At 48.2% G+C, this 25,695-nt stretch overlaps 1 long non-coding RNA gene across 2 annotated transcripts in view; it reads left to right on the forward strand.

The window, feature by feature from the left end:
• Positions 1-25,292, forward strand: part of LOC143775326 (uncharacterized) — a 94,440-nt gene extending 69,148 nt beyond the window's left edge. For both annotated transcript variants that reach the window (XR_013215622.1, XR_013215623.1), the window contains one exon: positions 25,159-25,292. This is a non-coding gene — a long non-coding RNA (uncharacterized LOC143775326). The remainder of the gene's footprint in view (positions 1-25,158) is intronic.
• The last annotated feature ends 403 nt before the right edge of the window (positions 25,293-25,695 follow it).

Consider the following 25,695-nt stretch of genomic DNA (forward strand, 5'->3'; position numbering starts at 1 on the left):
GCATAATGTAACAGTCCTCATGCTTTATGGCAGTCCTCAAGTGTAGTTTCCGGTTGTATTTGCCCCGTGTAGGATCTATTTTTATCTAAAGCTGTCCTTTCACACAAGTCCGCTAGCAATGTATGGTCTTGCTTCCCTCATTCACAACATAATCTAACTGTTTCTGGTGCACATACCAGTCTAATATGTTCGGGATGTCCGCAGGTCCTCTTATGCTTAGCTGGTCAGGCGTGACGCCATCATTGCAGCGCCAAACAGCTAATCAAAAGAGCCTGGGGCAACAACCTGGTCAATGGAATAGGTCGTCAAAATTGATTTACAACAACTCTACTATCTACTATTTTTGAATGGGAAGTTCCTCTAACAAGCATTCTCCAAGGACGATAGGTGCTGGATCTGTGCCTCACTGTTTAGTTTTCATTGGTCCTGCTATTGTTCAATGGCTTTCTTGTCCTGAACTGAAAACCTCCTCTTTATGCAGTTTAATAACTTTATGCAGTTTAATAACCAGGAGGGCAGGAGAAGAGGGACAAGACCCCGCCTCCGCTTGGTTCAATACATCTTGGCATCTCTGGCATTTGACAAAATGTAGATGGAAAGGAGTCACCTAATAGTTGGCATTTTAGAGTAATATTTGGATCTAAGACATTATGCTATTTTCTAACAGACTGCAGTAAGGGAATAAGCAGATGTGTATATTTAAGGTCCTTGACTCCCCGGGACCCCCAATGCAAAAATGTTTAACCCCCCTAGGAATATTATGTCACATTTATAGAACTGGTCTTCTCTCTCTTATGGTGCAGTGGGACTATTAGGGTCTCCATCACTAAGCTTTAGGGACTAGTTGCAACCACAGTATTCGCACCCTCTAGTTATACAGGTCCTTCTCAAAAAATTAGCATATAGTGTTAAATTTCATTATTTACCATAATGTAATGATTACAATTAAACTTTCATATATTATAGATTCATTATCCACCAACTGAAATTTGTCAGGTCTTTTATTGTTTTAATACTGATGATTTTGGCATACAACTCCTGATAACCCAAAAAACCTGTCTCAATAAATTAGCATATTTCACCCGACCAATCAAATAAAAGTGTTTTTTAATACCAAACAAAAAAACCATCAAATAATAATGTTCAGTTATGCACTCAATACTTGGTCGGGAATCCTTTGGCAGAAATGACTGCTTCAATGCGGCGTGGCATGGAGGCAATCAGCCTGTGACACTGCTGAGATGTTATGGAGGCCCAGGATGCTTCAATAGCGGCCTTAAGCTCATCCAGAGTGTTGGGTCTTGCGTCTCTCAACTTTCTCTTCACAATATCCCACAGATTCTCTATGGGGTTCAGGTCAGGAGAGTTGGCAGGCCAATTGAGCACAGTAATACCATGGTCAGTAAACCATTTACCAGTGGTTTTGGCACTGTGAGCAGGTGCCAGGAAGCATGAAGTGCTCCAAAATCTCCTGATAGCTAGCTGCATTGACCCTGCCCTTGATGAAACACAGTGGACCAACACCAGCAGCTGACATGGCACCCCACACCATCACTGACTGTGGGTACTTGACACTGGACTTCAGGCATTTTGGCATTTCCTTCTCCCCAGTCTTCCTCCAGACTCTGGCACCTTGATTTCCGAATGACATGCAAAATTTGCTTTCATCAGAAAAAAGTACTTGGGACCACTTAGCAACAGTCCAGTGCTGCTTCTCTGTAGCCCAGGTCAGGCGCTTCTGCCGCTGTTTATGGTTCAAAAGTGGCTTTACCTGGGGAATGCGGCACCTGTAGCCCATTTCCTGCACACGCCAGACTCAGTCCACTGCTTCCTCAGGTTCCCCAAGGTCTGGAATCGGTCCTTCTCCACAATCTTCCTCAGGGTCCGGTCACCTCTTCTCGTTGTACAGCGTTTTCTGCCACATTGTTTCCTTCCAACAGACTTACCATTGAGGTGCCTTGATACAGCACTCTGGGAACAGCCTATTTGTTGAGAAATTTCTTTCTGGGTCTTACCCTCTTGCTTGAGGGTGTCAATGATGGCCTTCTTGACATCTGTCAGGTCGCTAGTCTTACCCATGATGGGGGTTTTGAGTAATGAACCAGGCAGGGAGTTTTTAAAAGCCTCGGGTATCTTTTGCATGTGTTTAGAGTTAATTAGTTGATTCAGAAGATTAGGGTAATAGGTCATTTAGAGAACCTTTTCTTGATATGCTAATTTATTGAGACAGATTTTTTGGGTTATCAGGAGTTGTAGGCCAAAATCATCAGTATTAAAACAATAAAAGACCTGACAAATTTCAGTTGGTGGATAATGAATCTATAATATATGAAAGTTTAATTGTAATCATTACATTATGGTAAATAATGAAATTTAACACTATATGCTAATTTTTTGAGAAGGACCTGTACATAGTAACATTTTAGAAAGTCTTGTGATTATTTGCATTAGGAAGGAGCTTTTATCTGAGAGACTCATAATCACTATGTGATTAACCCCTTTAATATTTTTTTTTTGTTAGGAGTTATAAAGGTTAAAAAGTTGACGTGCAATTTCTCATTTTTCCAACAAAATTTGCATAACCATTTTTTTTAGGGACCACCTCATATTTGAAGTGACTTTGAGGGGCCTATATGACAGAAAATACCCAAAAGTCACACCATTCTAAATACTGCATCCCTAAAGGTGCTCAAAACTTCATTCAAGAAGTTTAATAACCCTTCAGGTGCTTCACAGGAAGTGAATCAATGTGGAAGAAAAAATGAACATTTAACTTTTTTTCACAAAAATATTATTTTAGACCCACATTTTTTTTATTTTCACAAGGGTAACAGGAATAAATGGACCCAAAAATTTGTAGTGCAATTTCTCCTGGACATGCCAATACCCCATATGAGAGAGAAAACCACTGTGTGGGCGCACGGCAGAGCTCAGAAGATACTGACTTTTTGAATGCAAAATCTGCTGGAATCATTAGACCCCTCAAGGCACTTATCTAGATGTGTGGTGAGCACTTTGAACCCTAAGGTGCTTCACAGAAGTTTATAACGTAGAGCAGTGAAAATCAGAAAAATCATATTTTTTTCTGTAAAAATTATCTTTTAACCCCCAATTTTTATTTTCACAAGGGTAGCAGTAGAAATTAGACATAAAAGTTGTTGTGCAATTTCTCCTGAGTACGTTAATACCCCATATGTGGGGGAAAACCACTGTTTGGGCGCACGGCAGAGCTCGGAAGGGAAGGAGCGCCGTTTGACCTATTGAACACAAAATTGACTGGAATCATTAGTGGATGTCACATCCCGTTTGGAAAGCCCCTGATGTGCCTAAACAGTGTAAACCCCCACAAGGGACCCCATTTAGGAAACTAAACCCCTCAAGGAACCTATCTAGATGTGTGGTGAGTAGTGTTGAGCATTCCGATACCGCAAGTATCGGGTATCGGCCGATACTTGCGGTATCGGAATTCCGATACCGGGATTCCGATACTTGCCGCGTATCGGATACCGGAATCGGAAGTTCCAAGATTCAAAATGCAGAAATTCAGCCAATGAGAATGATTCCAAGTGTGGGCACATCCTGTTTAGCATGGAGGGCATGAAACTACTGGCAAGGCTGTGATTGGCTGCTGAAATGATGTCATGCTGCAGTTTAAAAGTCGCTGGCGCCATTTTGCGATCACTCTGCTGTGAATTCAGTTAGTGACAGGACGCTGTTTGCTGACTGAGGGACAGTTTAGAGATAGCGATTTGCTTCTTTGTGCTTTCCAAAGGCTAATTTAGCAACCGCTGTGTTCACCTACTATTCACCTTGCTTTTGCCTTGTAGCGCTGTTTTCACAGCGATCTGCAAGGTCTGTGTGTGTGTGAGTGCAGCCCACTCTCTAGTCTGAGTGCAGCCACATAGGCCATCCATAGCTGGTTGTATTCAGTTCAGGGAGGGTGGTTCATTGCCTCATACTGTTCTTTTTTTTTTTTTTTTTTTTCAAGTAGTGTAGTCTGCTGCTAATTTATTCAAAAAAATCCTATTAGTGTCTTTCCACCCGTCTCCAGCTAATTTGTGGAAAAACACTACATAGGATAAAGTAGAGGAGGGTTTTTGGGCCTTGCAGCGCCGTTTATGGCTGTCTGCACGGTCTCCGTGTGACTGCAGCTCGCCCTGAAGTCTGTGAGCAGCCATAGCCTGGTTGTCTCCAGCTCAGGGTTGTTCACTGCGTCATACCGCCAAATCAATTTTAATTTTTTTTCAAGTAGTGTAGTCTGCTGCTAATTTATTTAAAAAAATCCTATTAGTGTCTTTCCACCCGTCTCCAGCTAATTTGTGGAAAAACACTACATAGGATAAAGTAGAGGAGGGTTTTTGGGCCTTGCAGCGCCGTTTACGGCTGTCTGCACGGTCTCCGTGTGATTGCAGCTCGCCCTGTAGTCTGTGAGCAGCCATAGCCTGGTTGTCTCCAGCTCAGGGTTGTTCACTGCGTCATACCGCCAAATCAATTTTAATTTTTTTTCAAGTAGTGTAGTCTGCTGCTAATTTATTTAAAAAAATCCTATTAGTGTCTTTCCACCCGTCTCCAGCTAATTTATGGAAAAACACTACATAGGATAAAGTAGAGGAGGGTTTTTGGGCCTTGCAGCGCCGTTTACGGCTGTCTGCACGGTCTCCGTGTGATTGCAGCTCGCCCTGTAGTCTGTGAGCAGCCATAGCCTGGTTGTCTCCAGCTCAGGGTTGTTCACTGCGTCATACCGCCAAATCAATTTTCTTTTTTTTTCAAGTAGTGTAGGTTGCTGCTAATTTATTTAAAAAAATCCTATTAGTGTCTTTCCACCCGTCTCCAGCTAACTTGTGGAAAAACACTACATAGGATAACGTAGAGGAGGGTTTTTGGGCCTTGCAGCGCCGTTTACGTCTGTCTGCACGGTCTCCGTGTGACTGCAGCTCTATCTGTTGTCAGTTCAGCCCCCAAAAAAGAAATAAATAATAAAGTTCACCAAACACACCAGTTACACCACTTTACATTTGTGTAGGCCACATTAGCTCATATTAAAGTCTAGTCCACACTTTAGAAAATTAGTGTTTCTTATACCTGTTAGGAGGAGTTGCTCAGGAATAAGCACACAAATCCGTTAGTACTTTTCTGCTTATCTTTATCAGTCAACCAAGATGAAGAAGGCAGTGAGTAAGGCACGTGGGCGTGGGCGCGGAGCAGGGAGGGGACGTGGGGATTCTGTGCCTGCTGCGGGCACCGGTGACTCATCAGCACTCACTTTCACCAGGCAACAGTCGTTCATGCGCAGCTTTGTGTCAGAGCGCCGTACACCGCTGCTGCGTCAAGAACAAATTGAAGCTGTTGTCGGATGGATGGCAGCTAATGCATCAACTTCCATTAGTGCCACATCCTCTCAGACACAGAGCACTGGAGAGCAGCCATCTGTCTATTCACCACCTGCCAAATTGCCCAGGCAGACAGAGAGCCCAGGACAGGAGCCGTCTCTACTTCTGTTCTCTGAATCTCTTGGCTTGGAAACAGGGGGCCAGCCAAGCAGCATTGGAGAAATGGAAGAAGAGGCAGGGTGCAGTGATGCCCAACAGCTTTTTCTGTCTTCCTCTGAAGAGGCGGGTGGGCCAGTGGCTCCGGTCACCACATCGCAGGCCGCATCAGCTGATGATGACACTCAGGTGCCACTTACTGGTGCGTGCTCTACTGCTGAGACTACCCAGGAGGAGCAGTTGGGGGCAGAGGGTAGTGTAGATGATGAGGTCCTCGACCCATCTTGGCGTGAGGGACAGGAAGGTGGTGGGAGCAGCTCTGAGGAAGAGATTCCCCGTACGGCCCAAAGAGGGAGAGGGAGGGGGAAGACTGCGGATCCTGCAGCCTCCGCTTTGGCACCCGTTAGGAGCATGTCTCTTCCAAAAGCCAAAAAGGGCGCTCCCAAGACTTGCAGTGCCTGGTCCTTTTTTGACACAGTTGCAGATGACATTTGCTATGTCAGATGCAAGGTGTGTCATCAAAAAGTCAAAAGAGGGAAAAATGTCAGCAACCTCAATACCTCCAACATGTGGAAACATGTGCGCAACAGGCACCCGGCGGAGTTAGAAAAACACACTGAAGAGGTAGGCCAACCAACAGCGGCAGCTACCACCTCTTCAGCTCGTGTTGCCTCTTCCTCTAGCTCACACGCAGCTGGTTCGGCTTCCTCCCAGGATCGCCGTGGAAGAACCTCTGGCCCTGTTGTCCAGAGACCCGCTGTAATTCCACCCGCAGCACCACTTTCCCAGTCATCCACACACTCCCAGCCCAGTCTACAGCCATCGGTAGTACAGGCATGGGAGAAAAGGCGGCCTTTCTCGTCAAACCACCCACGAGCACAGGCTCTGACTGCAGGCATTGCCAAACTTCTGTCACTGGAAATGCTGTCATTCAGGCTGGTGGAGACTGACAGATTCCGTGACTTGATGTCATTGGCAGTCCCACAGTACAATGTGCCCAGCCGCTTTTACTTCAGCAGGCAAGCCGTCCCTGCCCTGCACAAGCATGTGGAGGGACACATAAAACACGCGCTACTGAACGCCGTCAGTAGCAAGGTCCACCTCACCACCGATGCGTGGACCAGTCAACATGGACAGGGGCGATACCTTTCCCTCACTGCCCATTGGGTTAATGTCGTTGAGCCGGGTACAGACCGTGCGAGTGGCGCAGGACGTGTCCTGCCCACTCCAAGGATTGCAGGAATCCATTCTGTACGCATTGACTCCTCCTCTTACACCAGTTCCTCAGAATCATCGCTGCAGGAGCCGTCACAGTCCACCTCCACATGGACCCGTGATGAACGTGTACCTGTTACGACCGACATGAGCACAGCCGTGGCCAAACGTCAACAGGCCGTGTTGAAATTAATTTTTTTGGGGAATCGTAGCCACACAGCGCAGGAGCTCTGGAATGCCATCAAGCAGGAGAGCGATGTGTGGTTTGTGCCAGCGAATCTCCAGCCAGGCATGGTAGTGTGTGATAATGGCCGAAATCTGGTGGCAGCTCTGGGCCTCGGCAACCTCACTCACATCCCATGTCTGGCACATGTGCTCAATTTGGTCGTGCAGAGCTTTTTGAGGGACTATCCGGATCTTGATGCACTGCTGCACAAGGTCCGCCTAGAGTGTGCTCACTTGCGGCGTTCCAGCACGGCAAAAGCGCGCATTGCGGCTCTGCAGCGCCGACACCGCCTGCCGGAACATCGCATCATATGTGACCTACCTACCAGGTGGAATTCCACGTTACATATGTTGGAGCGGTTGTGTGAGCAGCAGCAAGCTGTAATGGAGTACCAGCTGCTTCAGGCGCAAAAAAGTCGCAGTCAGCGCCGTACAGACTTCACAACCACAGAGTGGGCCACTATGAATGACGTCTGCCAGGTTTTGCGTCCCTTTGATTATTCCACGCGGATGGCGAGTGCAGATGATGCACTAGTCAGCATGACTGTCCCCCTTATCTGCCTGCTTGAAAAATCACTGCAAGCGCTAAGGGATGATGTTGTGGAAGAGGTGGAGGATGAGGATTCACCATTTCCATCATCTTCTGGACAGTCAGCGCCACGTGGTTCCTCACAAACGCGTAGGCAGGGGACAGTTTGTGAGGAGGATGAGGAGGAGTCAATGGAGGAGGAAGACGTCCGTCCAGAGGAGGGAGTTACCGAATTGTCCAGTACTCAGTGTGTACAGCGAGGGTGGGGTGATGACGAGCAGGCAGAGATCACGCCTCCAGCAGGGGACAGCATTTCTTGGGCAGTTGGCAGTCTGCAGCACATGGTGGATTACATGCTGCAGTGCCTGAGAAACGACCGCCGCATCGCCCACATTCTCAACATGTCTGATTATTGGGTGTTCACCCTCCTCGATCCTCGCTACCGGGACAACGTAGAAAGCCTCATCACACCGTTGAACCGGGAGCGAAAAATGCGGGAGTACCAAGACACACTGGTCAATTCCATCATCTTCTCCATTCCAACTGAGAGAAGTTCTGCTAGTGCATTCCAAAGCAGCTCAGTGCGTCCAGGCAGTGGTGGAGGCTCTGCACAAAGAGGGAGCAGAAGCAGTGCCTCTGCCCAAGGCAAGACCAGTATGGCCCAACTGTGGCACAGTTTTCTGTGCCCCCCACAAAAGTCTACACCATCACAGACGGCTCCAGTCAGCAGGAGGCAACGGTTCCGTCAGATGGTGACAGACTACATGTCTTGCCCTCTTGCTGTACTCCCAGACGGCTCTTCCCCTTTCAAGTTTTGGGTCTCAAAGCTGGATACATGGCCAGAGCTAAGCCAGTATGCATTGGAGGTGCTGTCTTGCCCTGCGGCCAGTGTATTATCGGAACGTGTCTTTAGTGCTGCAGGTGGTGTACTAACTGACCGTCGCATGCGACTATCCTCCGATAACGTTGACCGGCTTACTTTCCTGAAAATGAACAAGGCCTGGATCTCGCAGGAATTTGCCACTCCTCCTCCTGATTAAATAATTAGGTCACTGTATACGTTATCCAGGTCTCCTGTTGTGTTCATCTTTCTACCACCTGAACTTAAATTCCTGGGCTCCAACACCGCCAGTTGAGGCTCAGAAGTGCCGTCTGCACAGTCAAAACATACGACCCAGTGTTATTGGGTTTCAGTAACGTCAGCTGATCCCCAGCTGTGTAGCCGGCAATGTGTCATGCGACCGCCACGCTGACACAACAACTGAAATGTAAGGGAATCTGTCCCCCCCCCCCCAAGGCGTTTGTTACTGAAAGAGCCACCTTGTGCAGCAGTAATGCTGCACAAGGAAAAGGTAGCTATTTTTGTTTAGCACCTTGCACACGCAGAACTTAACACTTATAAAATGTGTCCACTGATACCGTAACACCGTCCCGGAGGTGGGACTTTCCTTCGTAATGTGACGCAGCACAGCCGTCATTCCTACCCCCCCGGCGCCGCGCACCCGCTCCTCAGCGTTGTTTGATTCCGTCCCGGAGCCTGCGCTGTTATGTTATCCCGTGGCCAGGCACACTTAGCGCTGCCCGTCTTCTGGTATCATTTGGTGTCAGGATGGCTGCGCCTGTGCGGCCGCGCTGGCAGAGAGCCCGCCTCGCAGTGTCTTCTGATTTAATCCCACTGGGGGCCTGGGATCCATGGACATGCGCAGTGCATATCTGAACCTCCACCTCTCACTCATCTCCCTATGGCTTCTTCAGACTGTTCGGTGTCAGCTGGTCCCTAATAGCATGCCACGGCCGTGACACCGCACAGTCTTAAGAAGCCGTAGGGAGGGGAGTGAGAGGCGAGGATATGCACTGCGCATGTCCATGGATCCCAGGCCCCCAGTGGGATTAAATCAGAAGACACTGCGAGGCGGGCTCTCGGCCAGCGCGGCCGCACAGGCGCAGCCATCCTGACACCAAATGATGCCAGAAGACGAGCAGCGCTAAGTGTGCCTGGCCACGGGATAACATAACAGCGCAGGCTCCGGGACGGAATCAAACAACGCTGAGGAGCCGGTGCGCGTCGCCGGGGGGGTAGGAATGACGGCTGTGCTGCGTCACATTACGAAGGAAAGTCCCACCTCCAGGACGGTTTTACGGTTGCAGGGGACACATTTTATAAGTGTTTAGTTCTGTGTTTGCAAGGAGCATGATGAAAAGAGCCACCTTTTCCTTTTGCATCTTTTGTGCTGCACAAGCTGGCTCTTTCAGCTACAAACGCCTTGGGGGGGGGTTAAAGGTTCCCTTTCGACTTTCTCAGGCTTCGGCCTACATTGTGTTCCTCTGCTTTTCCACCTGTCCCTGGGCTCCAACACCGCCAGTTGCCGTCCAGAAGTGCTGTACGCACAGTCAACAGTCCCTCCTCTGTTATTGGGGTTCAGTAACGTCAGCTGTTCCCCTGCTGTGTGTGTGGCAATCCCTCCTACCTCCTCCAACCTCCTCCTCCTCCACCTGTCCCTGGGCTCCAACACCGCCAGTTGCCGTCCAGAAGTGCTGTACGCACAGTCAACAGTCCCTCCTCTGTTATTGGGGTTCAGTAACGTCAGCTGTTCCCCTGCTGTGTGTGTGGCAATCCCTCCTACCTCCTCCAACCTCCTCCTGTCCCTGGGCTCCAACACCGCCAGTTGCCGTCCAGAAGTGCTGTACGCACAGTCAACAGTCCCTCCTCTGTTATTGGGGTTCAGTAACGTCAGCTGTTCCCCTGCTGTGTGTGTGGCAATCCCTCCTACCTCCTCCAACCTCCTCCTCCTCCACCTGTCCCTGGGCTCCAACACCGCCAGTTGCCGTCCAGAAGTGCTGTACGCACAGTCAACAGTCCCTCCTCTGTTATTGGGGTTCAGTAACGTCAGCTGTTCCCCTGCTGTGTGTGTGGCAATCCCTCCTACCTCCTCCAACCTCCTCCTCCTCCACCTGTCCCTGGGCTCCAACACCGCCAGTTGCCGTCCAGAAGTGCTGTACGCACAGTCAACAGTCCCTCCTCTGTTATTGGGGTTCAGTAACGTCAGCTGTTCCCCTGCTGTGTGTGTGGCAATCCCTCCTACCTCCTCCAACCTCCTCCTCCTCCACCTGTCCCTGGGCTCCAACACCGCCAGTTGCCGTCCAGAAGTGCTGTACGCACAGTCAACAGTCCCTCCTCTGTTATTGGGGTTCAGTAACGTCAGCTGTTCCCCTGCTGTGTGTGTGGCAATCCCTCCTACCTCCTCCAACCTCCTCCAACCTCCTCCTGTCCCTGGGCTCCAACACCGCCAGTTGCCGTCCAGAAGTGCTGTACGCACAGTCAACAGTCCCTCCTCTGTTATTGGGGTTCAGTAACGTCAGCTGTTCCCCTGCTGTGTGTGTGGCAATCCCTCCTACCTCCTCCAACCTCCTCCTCCTCCACCTGTCCCTGGGCTCCAACACCGCCAGTTGCCGTCCAGAAGTGCTGTACGCACAGTCAACAGTCCCTCCTCTGTTATTGGGGTTCAGTAACGTCAGCTGTTCCCCTGCTGTGTGTGTGGCAATCCCTCCTACCTCCTCCAACCTCCTCCTGTCCCTGGGCTCCAACACCGCCAGTTGCCGTCCAGAAGTGCTGTACGCACAGTCAACAGTCCCTCCTCTGTTATTGGGGTTCAGTAACGTCAGCTGTTCCCCTGCTGTGTGTGTGGCAATCCCTCCTACCTCCTCCAACCTCCTCCTCCTCCACCTGTCCCTGGGCTCCAACACCGCCAGTTGCCGTCCAGAAGTGCTGTACGCACAGAGCCAAACACCTCGCAAATGTGTTAGTGGGGTTCAGCACCGCCAGCTGTTCCCCTGCTGTGTATACGGCAACGTGTACTGCGACCGCCACGCAGGCACAACAAGTTAAATTTAAGGGAACCTCTCACTCCCCTCCCTACGGCTTCTAAAGACTGTTCGGTGTCAGCTGATCCCTAATAGCATGCCACGGCCGTGACACCGCACAGTCTGAAGAAGCCGTAGGGAGGGGAGTGAGAGGTGAGGATATGCACTGCGCATGGCCACGGATCCCAGGCCCGCGGTGGGATTACATTAGACGACACCGCGAGGCAGAATCTCGGACAGCGCACCCACACAGGCGCAGCCAGCCTGACAGCAAATGATGTCAGAAGACGGGCAGCGCAAAATGTGTGCATGGCCAAGGGGTAACCTAACAGCGCAGGCTCCGGGACAGATTCAAACAACGCTGAGGAGGCGGCGCACGGCGCCAAGGGGGTAAAATTGACGGCTGTGCTGCGTCAGATGACAAAGGAAAGTTCCACCTACCGGACGGTTGAACGCTGTGAGGGGACACATTTCATAAGTGTTAGGTTCAGCATCTGCAAGGACCATAATTAAAAGAGCTAAGTTTACCTTTTCCAGCATTAGTGGTGTACACGATGGCTCTTCCAGCTACAAACGCCTGGGGTTAAAGGTTTCCTTTCAACTTGCTCCAGTGCAGGCTTCGGCCTACACTCCGCTCCCCCTGCTCCCCCTGCAGAGCCCTGGGCTCCAACACCGCCAGTTGGGGCCCGGTACTGCTAGCTGCACAGAGAAAAACACCAGCCAATGTGTCAGTGGGGTTCAGCACCGCCAGCTGTTCCCCTGCTGTGCAGCCGGCAACGTGTCCTGCAACTGCCACGCAGGCACAACAGACCCAAAAGCTGCCGCCAGTGCAGGCTTCGGCCTACACTCTGCTCCATCTCCTCCTCCTGCTGACCCCGGGCTCCAACACCGCCAGTTGGGGCCCGGTACTGCTAGCTGCACAGAGAAAAACACCAGCCAATGTGTCAGTGGGGTTCAGCACCGCCAGCTGTTCCCCTGCTGTGCAGCCGGCATCGTGTCCTGCAAAAGCCACGCAGACACAAGAACTGAAATTGAAGGGAACCTGTCCCCCCTCCCCCAGGCGTTTGTACGTTTTAAAGGCCACCTTGTACAGCGGTAATGCTGCATGTGTGCAAGGTGGCTCATAAACGTATTCTCCTCGCACATGTGGAACTGAAAACACGTCTAAAATGTGTCCTCTGTGTGACCATTTAACCGTCCCGGTGGTGTGACTTTCCTTTGTAATGACACGCTGCAACCCCCTTGGTAGCGCTGCCCGTCTTCTGGCATCATTGTTTGGCTGCCTGCGCCTCTGCGGCCGCCCTGACCCACACAACGCCCCTCGTTGTCTTATTTATTGGGACTGCGAGGGTGTGATTGACGGGCATGATCAGTGCATCAGTTCGCCTGTCCCTCATCTCCTTCCGCCTTCTGCGGACTGTGCGGCTTCATGGCCGTGGCATGCGATAAGGGATCAGATGACGCCGCACAGTCTGAAGCGGGTGTAAGGACCCGAGTGTGAGAGGCGAACATATGTGCTGCGCCAGGCCCTGAATCCCAGCCCCGCAGTGTTTTAACAATGTTAAGACACTGCGGGGCTGGGATTCATGGTCATCGCGAACCGCACCGGCCGACATTAAATGATGCCAGAACATGGGCAGCGCTAACAGCGCTAGGCCAGGGGATCACACGACAGCGCAGACTCCTGTACAGCAAATAACAACGCTCAGGAGGCTGCACCCAGCACCAAGGTGGGATTCTTGACATCTGTGCTGCGTCTCATTACAAAGGGAACTCGCGCCTCCAACACAGTTTGACTGTTTAAAGGGCTAAATGTTATACGTGTTTCATTCAGCGTGTGCAAGGAGCGAAATTAAAAGAGCAACCTTTGACTTGTGCAGCACTACTGCTGCATAAGCTGTGGCTCTTCTACTTTGTAACCCCTGAGGGGGGGTTAAAGGTTACCTTTGAAATTGGTTCAATTAGGCTTCGGCCTACACTCTGCTCCCCCTGCAGAGCCCTGGGCTCCAACACCGCCAGTTGGGGCCCGGTACTGCTAGCTGCACAGAGAAAAACACCAGCCAATGTGTCAGTGGGGTTCAGCACCGCCAGCTGTTCCCCTGCTGTGCAGCCGGCAACGTGTCCTGCAACTGCCACGCAGGCACAACAGACCCAAAAGCTGCCGCCAGTGCAGGCTTCGGCCTACACTCTGCTCCATCTCCTCCTCCTGCTGACCCCGGGCTCCAACACCGCCAGTTGGGGCCCGGTACTGCTAGCTGCACAGAGAAAAACACCAGCCAATGTGTCAGTGGGGTTCAGCACCGCCAGCTGTTCCCCTGCTGTGCAGCCGGCATCGTGTCCTGCAAAAGCCACGCAGACACTTGCTCTTGTACCTTCTGCTCCCCATCCTGGTTCCAGTACCGTCAGCTGGTTCCGGGCAGAGCCTTTGGCTTAGGTGCCTCCCTCTGGGTATCCGAGTTCCACCAACGTCAGGTGGTCCTTGGTAGTGCTTTCAGGCACGGGTACCTCCTGCTTAGTAACCGGGTTCCAGTAACGTCAGCTGGTCCTCGGTAGTTCCATTGGCTCTTGGACCTTCGGCTACCCATCCGGGTTCCAGCACCGTCAGCTGGTTCTCGGCAGTGTCTTTTGCTCTTGTACCTTCTGCTCCCCATCCTGGTTCCAGTACCGTCAGCTGGTTCCGGGCAGAGCCTTTGGCTTAGGTGCCTCCCTCTGGGTATCCGAGTTCCACCAACGTCAGGTGGTCCTTGGTAGTGCTTTCAGGCACGGGTACCTCCTGCTTAGTAACCGGGTTCCAGTAACGTCAGCTGGTCCTCGGTAGTTCCATTGGCTCTTGGACCTTCGGGTAGCCATCCGAGTTCCAGTTCCATCAGCTGGTTCTCGGCATTTTCTCAGCCTTCTTGTACCTTCTGCTACATTTCCAAGTTCAAGAGACTAAACACGATGACCCGGAAGACCACCCCTAAGATGACGACGACACCAGAGACGACAACCACCGTGATGACGACGACCCTGGAGACGATGACCCCGAAGACCACCCCGATGACGACGACCCCGGAGACGACGACCCTGAAGACCACCCCGATGACGACGACCCCGGAGACGACGACCCTGGAGACGACGACGACCTGGAAGACCGAGAAGCAGAAGAACAAGAGGCTGCAGAACAAAGAGCAGAAGAACATTAAGCATAACACTAAATATCAGAGCAAAAAATATTATCTAAATTATAAGCAGAAGAAGACTAAGCAGTGTATGGGGGTGAGTCCGTTCCTCCTCGTGGTGCCCCTGGATAAAGCCTGATGCTGCAGGCCAAACTGAACGCGGACAAATGTAACTCTTTTGTGACAGGCAGAACGGAAGGTGTAATCTTCAAACTTTTATAGATAACAACTACGGGAATGCCTGTCACAAATAAGAATATGATGAAGAAGTAGAATATGATGAAGATAATAGTAAAATAAAAAGAATATGAACAATGTAACCAAAAAAATAATAGGTAGAAGATGAAGAAGAAGATGAATAAGGTGAAGAAGTTGATGTCAAAGAAGCTGATGATGAGGATAATGAAGAAGAAAGTGTGGGAGAAGTAAAAAAGAAGGTGAAGGGCGTGGAAGTAGTGAAACATCAATATCTGACAAAATAAAAAAAAAAATTAACATAGTCAAAATCTTTCTACCGCCGAACGTCATAAAAAAACCCCAAAATCCTGCTATTCTATTACATTGGGCTAAACCTCTGTGCCTTTAATGTCTCCGCCACGTCCCCCAATACATCCTACATTATTCTTAGTTGTTTTCCTTCATGTAGAATGAACCTACAAGTTTATAAAGGGTTTATTTTAATTCCGATATTTTCGTCCCATTGACTTGCATTGGGATCGGGTATCGGTATCGGATTGGATCCGATATTTTGACGGTATCGGCCGATACTTTCCGATACCGATACTTTCCGATATCGGAAAGTATCGCTCAACACTAGTGGTGAGCACTTTGATCTTTTAGTCCCCAATTTTTTTATTTTTCACAAGGATAGCAGGAGAAATTGTACCCTAAAAGTTGTGCAATTTCTTGTGAGCTCGCTGATGCCCCATATGTGGGGGAAAACAAGCAACAGCGCGTGTGAAAAAGACTTGGGTATACTAATAGATCACAGACTGCACATGAGTCAACAGTGTGATGCACCAGAAAAGGCAAACACTGTTCTGAGATGTATTAACCCCTTCATGACCTTGAGATTTTCCATTTCTGTGTTTGTTTTTCGCTCCCCTCCTTCCCAGAGCCATAACTTTTTTTATTTTTCCGTCAATATGGCCAAGTGAGGGCTTATTTTTTGCGGGACGAGTTGTACTTTTGAACAACATTATTGGTTTCCCATGTCGTGTACTAGAAAATGGGAAAAAAATTCCAAGTGCAGTGAAATTGCCAAAAAGTGCAATCCCATGCGTTTTTTTGTTTGGCTTCTTTGCTAGGTTCACTAATGCTACAACTGACCTGCCATTATGATTCTCCAGGTCATTACGAGTTCATAGACACCAAACATGTCTAGATTTTTTTTTTATCTAAGTGGTGAAAAAAATTCCAAACTTTGCTAAAAAAAAAAAAATAAATTGTGCCATTTTCCAATACCCGTAGTGTCTCCATTTTTAGTGATACCATTTTGATGCAGATACTTGCTTGTGATCGCCCATTATTGCATTTTAATGCGACCAAAAAAACTTAATTCGGGCGCTTCGAATTTTTTTCTCGCTACGCCGTTTAGCGATCAGGTTAATCCTTTTTTTATTTTTTTATTGATAGATCGGGTGATTCTGAACACGGCGATACCAAATATGTGTATATTTGATTTTATTTTTCTTTTATTTTGAATGGGGCGAAAGGGGGGTGATTTCAACTTTTATATTTTTTCTATTAATTTCATATTTTTTAAACATTTTTTTTTACTTTTGCCATGCTTCAATAGCCTCCATGGGAGGCTAGAAGCTGGCACAACTCGATTGGCTCAGCTACATAGGAGCTCCTATGTAGCAGAATTACAGGCTTGCTATGATCGCCGACCACAGGGTGGTGCTCACAGCAAGCCGGCATCAACAACCATAGAGGTCTCAAGGAGACCTCTAGTTGTTATGGCGATGCATTGCTGACCCCCGATCATGTGACGGGGTCGGCGATGAGCGCATTTCCGGCTGCACTGCCGGAAGCGGTAGTTAACTGCCGCTGTCAGTGTTTGACAGCGGCATTTAACTAGTTAATAGCGGTGGATGGATCGCGATTCCACTCGCCGCTATTGCACGCACATGTCAGCTGTTCAAAACAGCTGACATGTCGCGGCTTTGATGTGGGCTCACTGCCGGAGAAGAGCTACCAGGATGGTGAGCAGACTGCAAACTATGTCCTACGAGGAACGGTTAAAGAATCTAGGAATGTTTAGTTTCCAAAAAAAGGGGAGACTTAATAGCTGTCTACAAATATCTGAAGGGCTGTCACAGTGTAGAGAGATCATCCTTATTCTCATTTGCACATGGAAACAAGATAAGCAATGGAATGAAGCTAAAAGGGAGGAGACACAGATTAGATATTAGAAAAAACTTTTTGACAGTGAGGGTGACCAATGAGTAGAACAGGTTGCCACGAGAGGTGGTGAGTTCTCTTTCAATGGAAGTCTTCAAACAGAGGCTGGACACACATCTGTCTGAGATGGTTTAGTGAATCCTGCATTGAGTCGGGGGTAGTACACATATTTTTTAAAACTTTTTTTTTTTACTGACCTTGTTAGCCTCCTTATGGGGCTTGAATATGCGATCGTCCGATCGCTTGTGCTATATGCAGCGATGCTCTATCAGAGATCACAGTCTCCTTTGAAGTCTGGAAACAGGCAGGGTTTCAAAGGAGCTCCATAATGACAGGCAGGGGGTTATCAGATGATCCCCAGCTGTCACGACAACCCATCAGTGACCTGGGATCACGTCACGGGTGTGCCAATGGGCGGAAGTACTGATGCACACGTCAGGGCATGTTAAATGCCGCTGTCAGAGATTGTAATGTAGCAGCAGGTCCTGGTTGTGATACCCAGCCATCACCTACCAGGTATGGCGCCGGCTCCTCTCTCCACATGGAAACCACACACTGATCGGCAACAATCTGAAACTTCTCTCCCAAGACATCCTCTGTGGGGAGAGAGTCAGGAGGCCCACATACTCAATAGATAGTCATCTGGTCTCGTCAATAGCATATTTGGCTGATTTTCATCAAATGTTTATGGGGGCCTTCAGCCATATTAGCGCTCATAGAGCTGCTATGTCTGTCACACCGTCACCATCAATCAGGCAATTATAGAGGGGCATCATCTAATATCCATTCCCTTAACTCATCTCTGTAGTATGTAAACCATTATCTGGTATTAATGACCATCACACATGTTCCATAAAGACCATGACCTAATATAAAAGGATTTAAGAGAAAAAAAATGGAGGAAAGTGTTTTTAAATAATGTCACCAGTAAGGGAAAGAAAAAAATATGGTATTTTTCTGACCATAAGACGCACTTTTTTCCTCCAAATTTGGGAGGAAAGTGTGGGTGCGTCTTATGGTAGGGATGTAGCATGTGGGGAGGGGGGCAGCAGCGAGTGGGATCGCACTGTTATCCCACTTCAGGAGGCAGAAAAATGTCCCCACTGCCAGGGAATCAGCGCTAGGGAAACCATGTGGTCCCGATGATTAAGTGCAGTGAATATTCATTAGCTACTCCCCACCCACCTATCAGCTGAGCGGTGAGCCAGGAGCAGCAAATGAATACTGCACTTAAGCAGCGACATGTTATGATCCTGGTGGTAGGATCTCAAACTGACCTGACACATATACCCTGAATATATAGGACAAGTTCTGGGGATGTGGAAGCTATACTGACCGCAATCCTGATCTTATCCAAACACACTAAAGGCAGCTGTGGAGCGTTACCTGAAAACCTAGACGCCTCGTCACAGCCTGAGAAAATGACTACCCCTAGAGAGAAAGCAAAGACCTCAACTTGCCTCAGAGAAATATCCCCAAAGTTTTAGATAGCCCCCCACAAATAATAACGGTGAGTTTAAGGGGAAAACACAAACGTAGAGATGAAACAGGTTTAGCAAATGAGGCCCGCTAATACTAGATAGGCAGATAAAGATAGGTGTCTGTGCGGTCAGTACAAAAACTATCAAAAGTAAACCACGCAGAGAATACAAGAACCCCCACACCGACTCACGATGTGAGGGGCGCACTCTGCACCCCAGAACTAACCAGCAAGCAAAGAATCACATAAAAGCAAGCTGGGCTGAACTCATAAGATAATGAGAAATGTTTTCAAGGAAATAATGAGAAACTGAATAAGCAAACTTAGCTTCTCATAGCAGGAGACTGGTCACAAGGAATATTCGGGAGAGCACAGGATCAGGACTGAATACACCGACAGCAGGCGACAAGTAAAGGTCCAGGTGAGTTAAATAGGCCCAGCCTAGCAGGAGATGAAACAGCTGAGCCCAGCCATATCGCTAAAGGCCACCAGAGGGAGCCCAAGAACAAACTCACACAGTACCACTCATGACCACAGGAGGGAGCCCGAGAACGGAATTCACAACAGTACCCCCCCCTTGAGGAGGGGTCACCGAACCCTCACCAGAGCTCCCAGGCCGATCAGGATGAGCCAAATGAAAGGCACGAACCAAATCGGCCGCATGGACATCGGAGGCGACAACCCAGGAATTATCCTCCTGACCATAACCCTTCCATTTCACCAAGTACTGAAGTCTCCGTCTCGAAATACGAGAATCCATGATCTTCTCCACCACATATTCCAACTTCCCCTCGACCAAGACCGGAGCAGGAGGATCAACAGAAGGGACCACAGGCACCACATATCTCCGCAACAATGACCTATGGAACACATTATGAATAGCAAACGATGTTGGGAGGTCCAAACGAAAAGACACAGGGTTGAGGATTTCCAAAATCTTATAAGGACCGATGAAACGAGGCTTGAACTTAGGAGATGAAACCTTCATCGGGACATAACAAGAAGACAACCATACCAAATCCCCCACACGAAGTCGGGGACCCACACAGCGACGGCGGTTAGCAAAGCGCTGAGCCTTCTCTTGGGACAAAGTCAAATTGTCCACCACATGGTTCCAAATCTGCTGCAACCTATCCACCACAGAATGCACCTTAGGACAGTCAGAAGACTCAACCTGACCCGAGGAGAAACGAGGATGAAAACCAGAATTGCAAAAGAAAGGTGAAACCAAAGTAGCAGAACTAGCCCGATTATTGAGGGCGAACTCAGCCAATGGCAAAAAGGTCACCCAATCATCCTGGTCAGCAGAAACAAAACATCTCAAATAAGTCTCCAAGGTCTGATTAGTTCGTTCGGTTTGACCATTCGTCTGAGGATGGAAGGCTGACGAAAAAGACAATTCAATGCCCATCTTAGCACAAAAGGATCGCCAAAATCTGGACACAAACTGGGATCCTCTGTCGGACACAATGTTCTCCGGAATACCATGTAAACGAACCACATTCTGAAAAAACAGTGGCACCAAATCAGAGGAGGAAGGCAACTTAGGCAAGGGTACCAAATGGACCATTTTGGAAAAACGATCACAAACCACCCAGATGGCAGACATCTTCTGAGAGACAGGAAGATCCGAAATAAAATCCATGGAAATATGCGTCCAAGGCCTCTTCGGGACAGGCAAGGGCAAAAGCAATCCACTGGCACGAGAACACGAAGGCTTGGCCCGAGCACAAATCCCACAGGACTGCACAAAGGAACGCACATCCCGCGACAAGGAAGGCCACCAAAAGGATCTCGCCACCAAATCCCTGGTACCAAAAATCCCAGGATGACCCGCCAACATCGAAGAGTGAACCTCGGAAATAACTCTACTGGTCCATCTGTCTGGGACAAACAGTCTCTCCGGTGGACAACGGTCAGGTCTATTGGCCTGAAACTCCTGCAACACCCGTCGCAGATCAGGAGAGATGGCAGACAAAATCACCCCCTCTTTGAGAACACCAGTCGGTTCAGAAACTTCCGGGGAGTCAGGTACAAAACTCCTAGAAAGGGCATCAGCCTTCACGTTTTTCGAACCCGGAAGATATGAAACCACGAAATTGAAACGAGAGAAAAACAATGACCATCGAGCCTGTCTCGGATTCAACCGTTTGGCAGACTCGAGATAAGTCAAATTCTTGTGATCCGTCAAGACCACCACACGATGCTTGGCTCCCTCAAGCCAATGTCGCCACTCCTCAAATGCCCACTTCATTGCCAACAACTCACGATTACCAACATCATAATTCCGCTCGGCAGGCGAAAACTTTCTTGAAAAGAAAGCACATGGTCTCATCACAGAGCCATCAGAGCTTCTCTGCGACAAGACAGCCCCTGCTCCAATCTCAGAAGCATCAACCTCAACCTGAAAGGGAAGAGAGAAATTGGGCTGGCGCAAGACAGGAGCCGAAGAAAACCGACGCTTAAGCTCCTGAAAGGCCTCCACAGCCGCAGGAGACCAATTCGTCAAATCAGAACCCTTCTTGGTCAAATCCGTCAAAGGCTTAACCACGCTAGAAAAATTAGTGATGAAGCGACGGTAAAAATTAGCAAAACCCAAGAACTTCTGAAGACTCTTCACAGATGTAGGTTGAGTTCAGTCATGAATAGCCTGGACCTTGACTGGATCCATCTCAATAGTAGACGGAGAAAAAATAAAGCCCAAAAAAGAAATCTTCTGGACTCCGAAGAGACATTTAGATCCCTTCACAAACAAGGCATTGGCACGCAGGACCTGAAATACCATCCTGACCTGCTTCACATGAGACTCCCAGTCATCAGAAAAGACCAAAATATCATCCAGGTACACAATCATAAATCTATCCAGATACTCTCGGAAGATGTCGTGCATGAAGGACTGAAACACAGAGGGAGCATTAGAAAGCCCAAAAGGCATCACCAAGTACTCAAAATGGCCTTCGGGCGTATTAAATGCTGTTTTCCATTCATCGCCCTGTTTTATGCGCACAAGATTATACGCTCCTCGAAGATCTATCTTGGTGAACCAACTGGCCCCCCTAATCCGAGCAAACAGATCAGACAACAGTGGCAAGGGGTACTGAAATTTGACCGTGATGTTATTTAGAAGGTGATAATCTATACAGGGTCTCAGAGAACCATCCTTCTTGGCCACAAAAAAGAACCCCGCACCCAAAGGGGACGAGGACGGGCGAATATGCCCCTTCTCCAAGGACTCCTTTATATAACTCCGCATAGCGGCATGTTCTGGTACAGATAAATTAAAAAGTCGTCCCTTAGGGAACTTACTACCAGGAATCAGATTTATGGCACAATCACAATCCCTATGAGGAGGTAGGGCACTGGATTTGGGCTCATCAAATACATCCTGGTAGTCTGAGAAAAATTCCGGGACTTCAGAAGGAGTAGAAGAAGCAATTGACACCAAAGGGGCATCGCCATGAATTCCCTGGCAACCCCAACTTGACACAGACATTGCTTTCCAATCCAGGACTGGATTATGAGCCTGCAGCCATGGCAGACCCAACACGACAACATCATGCAAATTATGTAGCACAAGAAAGCGAATCACCTCCTGATGTGCAGGAGTCATACACATGGCCACTTGAGTCCAGTACTGAGGTTCATTCTTGGCCAATGGCGTAGCATCAATTCCCTTTAGTGGAATGGGGAATTGTAAAGGCTCCAAGATAAAACCACAGCGCCTGGCAAATGACAAATCCATCAGATTCAGGGCGGCACCTGAATCCACAAAAGCCATAACTGAGTAGGATGACAGAGAGCAAATCAAAGTAACAGACAGAATGAATTTAGGTTGTACAGTACCAATGGTGACAGACTTGGTAAACCTTTTTGTGCGCTTAGAGCATGCTGAGATAACATGAGCAGAATCACCACAGTAAAAGCACAACCCATTCTGACGTCTGTAGTCTTGCCGTTCAACTCTGGTCAGAATCCTGTCGCATTGCATAGGCTCAGGTTTCTGCTCAGAAATTACTGCCAGATGGTGCACAGGTTTGCGCTCCCGCAAACGCCGATCAATCTGAATGGCCAAAGACATTGACTCATTCAGACCCGCAGGCGTGGGGAACCCCACCATGACATCTTTAAGGGCTTCAGAAAGACCCTTTCTGAAAATCGCCGCCAGGGCGCACTCATTCCATTGAGTGAGCACAGACCACTTCCTAAACTTCTGACAGTAAATCTCTGCTTCATCTTGCCCCTGAGAGAGAGCCAGCAAAACCTTCTCTGCTTGATCTACCAGATTTGGTTCCTCATAAAGCACTCCAAGCGCCAGAAAAAACGCATCCACATTTAGCAATGCAGGATGTCCTGGCGCCAGAGAGAATGCCCAATCTTGAGGGTCACCACGTAACAAAGAAATTACAATTTTAACTTGCTGAACAGAGTCACCAGAGGAGCGAGGTCTCAGAGAAAGGAACAACTTACAATTATTCTTAAAGTTCAAAAACCTAGATCTATCTCCGGAGAACAGTTCAGGAATTGGTATTTTAGGCTCTGACATAGGACTGCGGACTACATAATCCTGAATGCCCTGCACCCTTGCAGTGAGATGATCCACACTAGAAGACAGACTCTGAATGTCCATATCTGCAACTGAATTCAGAACCACCCAGAGATTAAGGGGAGGAGAGAACCCAAACACAGTGCAGAGGGAAAAAAAAAAATGACTTCAGGATTTCTCTTCTCCCTCTTCTGCTGCATTAACACTTTGTGGCCAGCTGTACTGTTATGATCCTGGTGGTAGGATCTCAAACTGACCTGACACATATACCCTGAATATATAGGACAAGTTCTGGGGATGTGGAAGCTATACTGACCGCAATCCTGATCCTATCCAAACACACTAAAGGCAGCTGTGGAGCGTTACCTGAAAACCTAGACGCCTCGTCACAGCCTGAGAAAATGACTACCCCTAGAGAGAAAGCAAAGACCTCAACTTGCCTCAGAGAAATATCCCCAAAGTTTTAGATAGCCCCCCACAAATAATAACGGTGAGTTTAAGGGGAAAACACAAACGTAGAGATGAAACAGGTTTAGCAAATGAGGCCCGCTAATACTAGATAGGCAGATAAAGATAGGTGTCTGTGCGGTCAGTACAAAAACTATCAAAAGTAAACCACGCAGAGAATACAAGAACCCCCACACCGACTCACGATGTGAGGGGCGCACTCTGCACCCCAGAACTAACCAGCAAGCAAAGAATCACATAAAAGCAAGCTGGGCTGAACTCATAAGATAATGAGAAACGTTTTCAAGGAAATAATGAGAAACTGAATAAGCAAACTTAGCTTCTCATAGCAGGAGACTGGTCACAAGGAATATTCAGGAGAGCACAGGATCAGGACTGAATACACCGACAGCAGGCGACAAGTAAAGGTCCAGGTGAGTTAAATAGGCCCAGCCTAGCAGGAGATGAAACAGCTGAGCCCAGCCATATCGCTAAAGGCCACCAGAGGGAGCCCAAGAACAAACTCACACAGTACCACTCATGACCACAGGAGGGAGCCCGAGAACGGAATTCACAACAGCGACACACATGGTTTCCTCAGCGCTGATTCCTGCAGCAGCTGGGGAGATCCGTGTGTCCGGGGGGAGGAGGAGGCAGCAGCAGCAGGGTCCGGGGGAGAGGAGATCGCTGGTACCTTCCTGGGCTGGACGCTGAGTGCTGTGCAGTGTGCACAAGGAGAACCTGTGATGATGTCAGAAGTGGGCGGGCTGGAGCATCACATGGCAGCACAGAGCCCTCCCTCTTCTTGACATCATCACAGGTCCTTCAGACTCCAACACTAGAATCTGCTGGCTTCCATTACCTGTGCTGTGGAAAGGCAACAAGAGGGAGGGCTCTGTGTGTGCGCAGTCATGGGATGCTTTTACCTCACTACAGGCTGGCTGCCACAATTAAGAGGTTAGTCTTTCCAAAACACAATAATGCACTCTGCCACTCCTTTAGTGAACTATAACTCCCAGCATGTCATAGGATCTGCAGGACATGCTGGGAGTTATAGTTCTCCCATGGGATTTTAAAGCAGCACTCCAGTGTTATTTTGCAGTGCTGGAGTGGTGCTTTCAATATAAGCCCTGTGCCCCCATTCTTATACTCACCCTCCAGCATCTTCATATAGTACTTCACAGACGCCACACTGGTCCCGCACCTTCAACATAATAACATACTATTATATATAATAACACCACATATAATAGTATGTTATTAAATATTTTACCACATTTTTTTGCTTCAAATATTTTTTTCCCTATTTTCCACCTCTAAAACCTGGGTGCGCCTTATAGTCCGGTGCGTCTTATAGTCCGAAAAATACGGTAACTTCTGCTCCAACATAGGATTTAATGACACGATACAAAATCAGAGGGAAGAACTGATTCAGCAGTTTATTGTAGATGTGAGACAGAAAAATAGCACTACAGAAAAAGACTTTTACACATTTAGCTTTATAAACATGGCTAGGAAAGTATTGCTCAATAATGGGCACATGAAGTAATGTGATATTATGTGTGACTACATAAAAAAAATCTAAGACATAAGACAGATACAGTGGGGGAAATAAGTATTTGAACCCTTGCTGATTTTGTAAGTTTGCTCACTGACAAAGACATGAACAGTCTATAATTTTAAGGGTAGGTTAATTTTAACATTGAGAGACCCTGCAGTCAAATCCAGAAGAGATATAGAGAGTTGTTTAGCAGCTTTTTCATAACAGATATGTAGCATTCATTGGGATTTGTCTTTCCTAACAGGATACATGGCTCCAAAGACTTTGTCCTAAAAAACTGCTATTTTATTAGTCGGGAAAAGAGAACCGCTGGTGACAACCAGGCATCCAATACCGGCACCCAGCCGAACAACGATATATGTTACCTGGACCCCTAAGAATGTTGCTCCACTGATGAAGTCCACCCATTTTAACGGCTTTTTTCCTACGACACCCGCTTCATACGACACAGTGATATTAATACGTTCCTTCCTGTAAACCTCATTGTCACTATTTGCTCTCAATCCATGGAACTGTCTTTCCTCCTGACATCTGTTTTGAATCTGGAAAAGCCATAAAACTTGTCTAAACCCAAAAATAAATACTCATAATAAAAAATCCCTCACGTCTGAAAGTAATAAATGAATAAAGCGTCTATAATTGTTTATTTTTCCTAAGAGAAACTGTCATAATAATCATCTAAAGTTAGTGGTAAGATAAATAAAAGATTTCACACCCAATGCCGGGCCTGAAACCTTCTAAATATAAAGATTCTTGTAAGCCTATAAAGATAGCAAGAATA

The sequence above is a fragment of the Ranitomeya variabilis genome, chromosome 5, assembly GCF_051348905.1.
Source record: "Ranitomeya variabilis isolate aRanVar5 chromosome 5, aRanVar5.hap1, whole genome shotgun sequence".
NCBI classification, from domain to species: Eukaryota; Metazoa; Chordata; class Amphibia; order Anura; family Dendrobatidae; genus Ranitomeya; species Ranitomeya variabilis.